Genomic DNA, 9,729 nt, shown 5'->3' with positions numbered 1-9,729 from the left:
ATTGACATGCCATTAGAAATAAATAAAATCTGCTTAGGTTTCTCTCAATTTTTCCTCTCACTCATTCTCTTTCTTAATAAATAAAAGTCCCCCCCCAAAAAGACAAAGATCAAACAGTCCTTAGGAGGAGGAAGAGGAGAGCAAGAAGTTGGAAATTTCAGTATTTTTTCCCGACGTGGTTTTATTTCTAAAGAACCTAGTTTGAAATACGGAATCATCTTCCCCACCTCACCCGGAATATGTAGGTTACCACTAATTTAAAAATGATTCTTTGCAATGTAGGAAATGTTCAAATATAAAAGCTCAATGAAAATAATTACAGTGCAATACCTTGAAATCAACCTTTTCCACCCTTATTGAAATTCTTTCTATTCACCACACGAAAATGTATATGACAGAACAAAAAGAAAGAAAACAGATATAAAAGGACATAGAAAACTCATCCCGGTTTTGTAAATAACGCAGTTTGAATATACTTGAATTAGCTATTCACTTAGTTTATCGAAATGCAGCATTCATTTAGGCTGAAAACTAATCCCATTTCAAACGTGGCTCAATGTGCACTCAAGAAAGAAGAGATGACTAAGTAAATGAGAGCCCATCGGAATAGCCATTCAGTATCAACTAATAGCAGCTGGGAAAGAAAAGGCTTTTGATGCAGATGGGCAAGCATTTGACAGGAAACATTTTCATCCTTTTTTAATAGGAGGGTTTTTTTTCTCACTTTTAATATGGACATAATCATAAAGAAAATTTCAAAAAAGTTCATTGCAAAGTACATTTTCCAAAAACCCCATCAATTTGGTAAATTCCCTCTTCTCGCGAGGTGTGCACACGCGTGCATTTTCTCTACAGGAGAAATCTATACCGGTAAGATAGGTTGAAGAAGTTTATTTCCGAGCAGTGTTTTTGAGACACAAAGTACTGCTCTCCGTGATTTGATTTACTTATTTGTCAAACTGAAAGTGTATTTAATTCAGAATGCACTAAGAGAGTAAATTTTCTCCCAACAGATAAAAAATACATTCTTGCCATTCTGGGAACAACAAATAACAAAATTTATAAATATCTTGCCTTCCCATTTCTGTGCTTTTTAAAATGCAGGCTATACTAAATGCCTCATATTTGAAAACACATGAGTAACATTTATTAGTATTCTATGCTTAGAATGTTAAAGATATGAGTGAGGGAAATTTCTTGTTATGTTCAAGGGATGTAGTAACCGAATCCTATCACATTAGCTCTTCCCACTATAACCTCTAGTCAGAATGGAGCAAGACATCGTCACGCCATCCCAGGACATCCTCTAAGTACACCATTAATTCATTGGTGCGTTCAATGAAACTTACTGAGTGCCAACTAAGCATTGGGCATCGGGCTGGTTCTTTCCTCAATACAGCCTTCTGAATAGAATATTTATATACTGCTCACAAAAATTAGGGGATATTTCAGAATGAATATGAAGCGATAAAAAAAAGCATTTGATTTTTTTATTAAACAAGAACATCAGAAATGCGAACAAGTCAAAGAAAGTTGTTCGATTATGCAAATGAGATGCAAAACCAACTTTTATTTCATTGGTGAAAATGCACTAGACAGAAGGCTGAAAGTACTGGAGTATCTGCACACTCCCTGATCCCTTGATTTTTGTGAGCGGTGTAGTATTATCTGAATAGAATATTATCCCCATCTCACAAGGAGGAAAGTGAGAGCGTTTCAATAATGAAGCTAACTTTCTGTGCACTGGCTGTGTGACTCGAGAGCATATATCACTCATTTAACCCTCGCAACAACTGTCTGAGGTCAGTACTCATAGGCCCCTTACTGTACTGAGGAGCAAACGGGGACTTGCATAATGTAAGAAACTGGCCAGAATCTACACAGCATTTTAATAACGTTAGCCAAGAGCCAATTCCCTATTTTTGTAGGATGCCACATCCCAAGCTCTTAACCTGTGTTCTTGTGATTTGTCAACAATGAAAAACCACAAAGAAGTCAGATCCAGGTCTGCACTCACAGTGCTGACTCCGAAGCCTAAATGATCGATGTGGCGACAAAGGTAAGATACGCCACTCAAAAATAATGATGCAATGTGAAATGTGCCATAATCGATATGTGAGGGTTTAAGGCCGGGCAGGCTTTACAAAACCAATTTCTGGAGCTGAGATTTCAAGACAAACGTAAGGTAAATAAGAGGCAAGTAAAGGGAATGGCGTTTCAGCTGAGGGAAGGTGTGCCCTAGCAGCACATGTACACCCAAGGGGCGTATACCGCCAGGCAACTACAAGCCTGTAATATATCGGAAACATAAAATGCATGTTACTTAGAAATGGTGGGAGATTAGACTGGAAACATAAGTGGAGATCAGCTAGTAGTCTCCTCTTAGGAATTTGGGAGATAACTTGCTGTAAAAAGAATAACCAGTTTATCTGGTAAGTGCCAAAGGTTTCCCACCTGTACCTGGAAGAGCATTTAGACAGACTGGACAAGTCACGGCTGCGCAATGAAGCCAGCCTTGGTTTTTATCACGTGTACAAGCATGGGTCAGCACTAGGAGTGAACCAGACCCGAACCCATGAGGCCAGATTAACTTGCTCACAAATCTGTTGGAATGTCAGAGGAAGATGAGATTAGTTCACATGAAAATTGTCGATTTAGCAAGGACACGCGTTAGAGAGGGAAAAACCTAGCCCCACTCACTGACGCACGTGCCAGATTGGGATGTTGGCAGAGGAAGTGTGTTTATGGTAACTCAGCAATCATGGGGCCAGGGAGGCCATCTACCAGGGAACTGCAGTAATTAGATGAGGAAAATGATTGTTCCATAAAAATCAGCGAAAACGTTACAGTGGAGCGGAGAGACATGCAGGATAGAGAGTGTTTCCCAAATCAGAAAAGATTGTTTTATTGTCTGTTTTACAAGCACAGTCAGGGTGTGAAATGGAAAGCAAATCTAGCCGGAAAGCCGTAGCATCCCAGATTTGGCCATCAAATTAATTCTGTTGTAATGAAATGTGAAATTTGACTGAAATGAGAAGGAATTGAATTTAGGCTGCCTGTGCTGGTGGGTTTCCATTATAGCATAACATAATCCACATTCCTTTGTTAAACATAAAAATAAGTGCTGAGCAAACAGAGGCAGCAACCGAACCGGAAACATAAAAAGAGTTGCCAATCTGGAGATGTACGAGGCTTACCTCGGAAGTCATCAGAAAAATGAGGGCACCCACGTAGATCATTTTTAATGCCATTTGCAGTAGAGAGCTATAAGCGATTGTGGCCGTAAATGTCGGCTGAAGCCTCATGGACTGTATTAAGAGTTGGCCAACAAGTTTACTTCTTTGTGAGTTAAAAAGTTTCAAAGTTATGTCATGCCTGCTCTCCTGCTTCCTTAAAAAGAAACTGGTGAAATTCCAGCTAGCAATCGGCTGGCAGGGGTTTCTTTGGAGAAGCTGGGATATCTACTCACTCATATCATTAGAACACAGAAGAGGAAGCCTACTAATGTTAGGTCTTCTCTCCACCCATTTATCAGCTTCTCTCACTGAGAAGGAATAACGGGCCGTATACGTACACATTCTATTTTGACTTCCCGGCACAGAGGAGGTGATAAGAGGCCAGCTGTCCAACCTCATCCACAGTTCACTGTTTAGCCCCAGGGCAAGAAAAAGAGAAGCATCTTGTTATGCCCTCTGTCATAACTTTTTTTTTTTTTTTTTTTTACAGAGACAGAGAGTCAGAGAGAGGGATAGACAGGGACAGACAGACAGGAACAGAGAGAGATGAGAAACATCAATCATTAGTTTTACAATGCACATTGCAACACCTTAATTGTTCATTGATTGCTTTCTCATATGTGCCTTGACCGCGGGCCTTCAGCAGACCGAGTAACCCCTTGCTCAAGTCAGAGACCTTGGGTCCAAGCTGGTGAGCTTTTGCTCAAACCAGATAAGCCCTCCCTGAAGCTGGCGACCTCAGGGTCTCGAACCTGGGTCTTCCACATCCCAGTCCGACGCTCTATCCACTGCGCCACCGCCTGGTCAGGCTGTTATAACTTTTTAAAAATATATATATTAATAGAATGTTAAAATGATAATATTTGGCGCCCCATTAAAAAATAAAATTACTAAAAAAATGATAATATTTGGGGTAGATTAGGTTAAATAAGATATATTACTAAAATTAATTTTACTCGTTTCCTTTTTTGTACTACAGTTACTAGACAATTTTAAATTATGTATGTGCCTTGCATTATATTTCTATTGAACAACGCTGATATAGACCACGACAGCATGTGACACTGCCCCACTATTTTGGTGACATCGTGCTTACTGGAACTAAGGAGAGATAAGTGGTAAGTATGCTTGGTAAGATGCCTTGGTAAGACACATGACCCCAGAAGCTAGGAGAAATGACCCAGGTTTGGGAGCGGATTCAACTGGCAAAGTCCTGAGGAGTCCAGAGCGCTGAAGCCCCCGAGGGCACCCCCTACAATGTAGAGAATGCATCAGTGCACCCTCCACCAACTATCGCAGAGAAAAGCACAGCAATCCGTGGCTCTCTTCAGTCTTTAGAGACAGTCCACTCTTGGGAAGACTATTCTAATGAGTTTCTTGAGTGATGCAGAAGAAAGTTAATTTCGAGTTATTCCAAGAACAAGAAAAAACTCTATATATCAAGACTAGTCTACAGTAGAGAAGCCCTCTAGCTTGCTCCATAGGATCTGACAGATACCACAAGGTGGAGTTCGTCCTAATTTTTCTACACCCTATTGACCTATAGACAAGCACAATAGCTCAGTAATGTACCAGATGTCCTACTACGAGCCAGCGAAGGATAGTTAGAATGTAGGTGAATGGAAAGATCAGAAAGACACTCCCAACTGACAGACCAATGAGAACACAGGCAGACGAAGCCATATAAAAGGTTTAATTGGAGGAAAATGCTTGTGCTCTTGTCCTGGCTTGAAGAGAATATGCAGATAAGAGAAGATGGAGAAGGGTAGGCAAAGGTTAGTAATCGGCTCCTGTACCCCAAATAAAGCCCAGTTCTAATTTCTTCAAAGTGAGAGAGATCTCAAACAGGACTCATTATATGTCCAAAGCAATTACTTTTCCCTGTGCTCTCTATTTCATTAAGGGTCCCCATCTCTCATTCAGTAGCTCAGGTCAGAAACTAGGAGCTATCCTTGACACTCTTTCTTCCTACAACTTTAGCCTCCAATCAGCTACTAATTCTGTAGGTTTCTTACCTCCAGAACAATTTTCAATTCCTTTTCCTTATCTCCATGCCTAATGCCCATTCACTCGCCTCCCGGCTGGCGAGACCCTTGATGAAATGGTGTGTATCCTATTGGCCTCCGTATGAGACTTTGCACAAAGCAGACAGATGCTCAGCCACATCTGGGCACTTTCACTGTACCAAGGGACAGTCTTAAGCACATTTTCAAAGCATTCTCTCTCAATACACTGTTAAGAAGATATTGTCTCCATTTTACTGATAAGGAAAGTAAGGCTCAGAGATAAATTATTTGTCCAACTGGTACAAGTGGTATTTGAACTGTGACAGGCTTACTCCAGAACCAGCAGGCTTAGTTAGCTTCAAGCCAATCTGCCTTTTCCTGGCACCCACAGGGGTCACCCACGAGTTTCACCTTCGCAGAGTACACAGAGTGGCTTCCTGGACCTTTTAGCATCACCCTAAACCTAAGACTCTCTGACTCTTTTCCTTTGGAATTTTGATCCTAAATTTGAAATCAGCTAAGAAAAGAACTTTGGTTTTGACAGGCATCATTCAAGCTGCATAACCTAACAAAGCAGCAGCCCAGTGATTTATACTAACCAATACCTCGACTGCCAGGAACCCCGACACAGGATCCCAAGTCGCTGCCCTTCCGGATCTGCCACAGTGTTTGCATAACTTACCCAAAGTCAGGAAGCTTATCAATGAGCAATAGAACAGTCTGACTCCACCACCCAAAACCATGGCTAGGATGAGGCAAGGCAGACAACTGGGATTTAAGGAGGCACTCACTCTCGGGCATTTGCCCTACACATGTATAACCCTGAGAATGCATGCCTCCTTAAATCCACACTTTAGAAGCCTCTTAGTTTCACCCTAGTCCTGGCCCCGCCCTAATCCATCCTCCATAAAGAAGGGTCAAACTTTGAACGACAGTTGTATAGCCTCTGCTTTCAGGGGTTTTTTGTTGAGTCCATCTACAGAAGTAGCATAATAGAGAGTATTCTCTCTGGTTTGAATATTCAAGCTAATCCACCACTTCCCTGGCTTCAGGTGAACGTATGTGAATAAATGAGACATCGTGAAAACCATCTCAGGACAATTTGTCAAAACTCCATGACACCCTGTGACACTTCAACTTTCCCAAATACTCCCCCCTCTCCTTTCTCTGTCCTCTGCCTTGTTCCTCTTCTCTGTGTCTGTGATGGTGATTAATTCGTGCCCACTGCCTACTCCATCCAAGTCTGGCTGGGTTAAACCAGAACTATTTCCTGTCTTCCTTATTGTTATTAGAAATCAAAAGAATGGATCTTCAGTGGTAAGTTTCTCTACTGTTAAAGCAAATTACCCAACTCCATTCCCCTTGATATTTTTTAAAATCTCTGATTTGGTGGCACCCCATAACCCATAGATCTTAATTATATACTTCACTATATATCTGAACACAAGCGTTTGTACATCTGACTACTGATGCAACAGTTCCATAACCTTTTCCATTTTTAATTGGTTATTCCAAGCTGAAATTGCAAAGCCAGAGACAGAAACTAATGTCTCAACTTGCTCTTCCCCAATGTGTTAACCAATAAAATGACTCGTGAGGCCCTGGCCGGTTGGCTCAGTGGTAAAGCATTGGCCTGATGTGCAGGAGTCCCGGGTTCGATTCCCGGCCAGGGCACACAGGAGAAGTACTCATCTGCTTCTCCACCCCTTCCCCTCTCCTTCCTCTCTGTCTCTCTCTTCCCCTCCTGCAGCCGAGGCTCCACTGGAGCAAAGTTGGCCCGGGTGCTGGGGATGGCTCTGTGGCCTCTGTCTCAGGTGCTGGAATGGCCCTGGTTGCAATAGAGCAACGCCCTGGATGGGCAGAGCATCGCCCCCTGGTGGGCATGCCAGGTGGATCCCGGTCGGTCGCATGCAAGAGTCTGTCTGACCACCTCCCCGTTTCCAACTTCAGAAAGTTAAAAAAAAAAATGGCTCGTGAAAGAAGAGTTCACTTGGGCACAATCACATTGCATAAATCAGGGGTCCCCAAACTACGGCCCGCGGGCCACATGCGGCCCCCCTGAGGCCATTTATCCGGCCCCTGCCGTACTTCCGGAAGGGGCACCTCTTTCATTGGTGGTCAGTGAGAGGAGCACATTGACCATCTCATTAGCCAAAAGCAGGCCCATAGTTCCCATTGAAATACTGGTCAGTTTGTTGATTTAAATTTACTTGTTCTTCATTTTAAATATTGTATTTGTTCCCGTTTTGTTTTTTTTACTTTAAAATAAGATATGTGCAGTGTGCATAGGGATTTGTTCATAGTTTTTTTTATAGTCCGGCCCTCCAACGGTCTGAGGGACAGTGAACTGGCCCCCCTGTGTAAAAAGTTTGGGGACCCCTGGCATAAATCATACTGGGACATTTCAGGTTCATGGAGACACCCTTCCATTCCTTGCCCCTAGCTTCATACCAAGTGTCTTCAGTTAGACGTGTTTATTATTAAAGCCTTTTTCTTTTTGGAAATTGCAATTCTGAAAGGCTTACACTACTTTTTTCTTTTTTTATGGCCTCACACTTCCACTCAATGATAAAACATCAGGACTTAATATTTAGCATAGAATATGGAAAAACACCAGAGGGGATAATTAAGCTCACCAAATGGGACACTGGAATCCTTCATGAGCCAGTGATAAAATGAAGACTATATTATTAAACTTACATAACAAAAGTTCCAGCCTCTAACTCTAACTACTTGAACATGTGGGCTCTGCTTAGCCATTTTTTTATTCTTCCAAAGAAAAACAGCCAAGAAGTGAGAATAACTTAGAGAAGAAAACTTTCAATAATGGAAGTAACGTAACAGTATTAACTCACTGCATGGCCAGTAGTTGCGGTCGTCATGGCCATTCACATGCAGGTTCAGGTTCACGTTAGATTCGGGCAGACAGTAAAGAAACAGCAGAGCCAAAAAATGGTGAGCCATTTCTTCATTCTAGCCTCGCACTGGCAGGTCAGTAACACACACACAGAGGGAAAACACTTCCCTTCCACTCAGAGCTCACAAAGCTACTGACACATCCAGTTTCTCCTAGAATCCAAGGCCCCCACCAGTCTCAGTCGCCTCTGGTTCCCCATCTGCACGCCTTCTCCCTCCTCCTCTCTGCACAAACTGGCTTCTCCTTCAGCACCCTGCCTTCTTGGCTTTTTTCTCCTTTATGAGCACTCTGCCTTCTCTCTGCTCTCACTCTGCAAAAATGGCTTCCCTCTTTCTCCTTCTCTGCTTTTAAAACTCTTTTGGCGCCAAAAACCTCTCCTCCAGCAACACTAGCGTAGTGATGGTTTTTCCCAAACAGGATGGTAATTATATAGCAATATCACAGACACATGCCTGGCATTGCCCGGCCCCATTTTTCACAAAAAAAAGTGAACAAACTCAAATAACACAAATTTTACAAACTCATTTGCCCAACACTCACGTTTACATCTGACCTCAATGAATTGTGAGCCTCCCTCAACCAACCAATGGGTGTTGATATAACAATGAATACGTTAAGAGTCTATTAGTCGGCATGAATTTTCTTACCTCATCTCAGAACGCAATCGCCAAAGACTTTTATCTCAGAGAAAGAACTATTTATCTGGAATTACTCTGATCCCCAAAATAAGGCCAATTATTTTTTTCTCCCCATCAGGAAGGCCATCAGAAGTTGATCAGAAGTAACTTCAATTCCTTTCCCAGCCACATTTCAAATGTCTGTTTCTGATTGAGTTTTATTGTATCTTTACTGTTAGAGCTTGACACAGCATTTTTACCTTTTTCATAGCCACAATAATTTTGCCCACTTTCAATGTGCCACATCTGAAAGTGGGCACATCACCTCTGCCTTTTTATTTTATTTTTCCTTTATTTTTAACACTAACTTTTCCTCTTCGTTTTCTGCTTGCTCCACTGAGATCCCTAACACACAATTTACAGGTGCTGCAAACCCATAGCATTGCCTTCAATTACTGTATGTTGCTGCTTTGGGATCCACAACTTATACCTCTTCCTTAAAAAAAAAAAAGTTAAAATATCTTATGAGATGTGATGTGTTTCCATAGAGACTCGGTTGGATAAATCATTTTGTATATATCTCAAGTCATCGTGGAACATTTTGGAAAGAGGTTATAATTTTACTAGACTCTAGAGTTTTTATATGTACATTTTATGAGAAGGTAAAAACTGGCGGTGAGAATAAAGGCTTCCAGAGACATCTAGAGACTATAGGGAAACTTGACAAGAACTTCCAGGGCCTAGAAACTTTATCAGATGAAAAAGCAGTCGGCATACAGCACAGAAGTTAAGGATGGCCTCATTCTAAATCAGTTAATGACAATAATCATACCAAATCTTCATATCTACCTTATATTCCCAGTGCCTAGTATATTCATTCATTCAACAAAAAATTTCTGATCAACTTTTTCCAGCTGGTATTTCCCTCAGCTTGGCATTCTTGCCCAATTCTA

The 9,729-nt window shown here is 41.6% G+C and overlaps 1 non-coding gene across 1 annotated transcript; it reads left to right on the top strand.

The window, feature by feature from the left end:
* The first annotated feature begins 6,840 nt into the window (after positions 1-6,840).
* On the top strand, positions 6,841-6,916 carry TRNAI-GAU (transfer RNA isoleucine (anticodon GAU)). Its single transcript has one exon. It is a non-coding gene; the product is annotated as a tRNA-Ile (tRNA).
* Positions 6,917-9,729: the final 2,813 nt, after the last annotated feature.

The sequence above is a fragment of the Saccopteryx bilineata genome, chromosome 9 (assembly GCF_036850765.1).
Source record: "Saccopteryx bilineata isolate mSacBil1 chromosome 9, mSacBil1_pri_phased_curated, whole genome shotgun sequence".
Lineage (NCBI taxonomy): Eukaryota > Metazoa > Chordata > Mammalia > Chiroptera > Emballonuridae > Saccopteryx > Saccopteryx bilineata.
The sequence above is the reverse complement of the archived record's forward strand: the minus strand, read 5'-3'. Positions and strand labels throughout refer to the sequence as shown.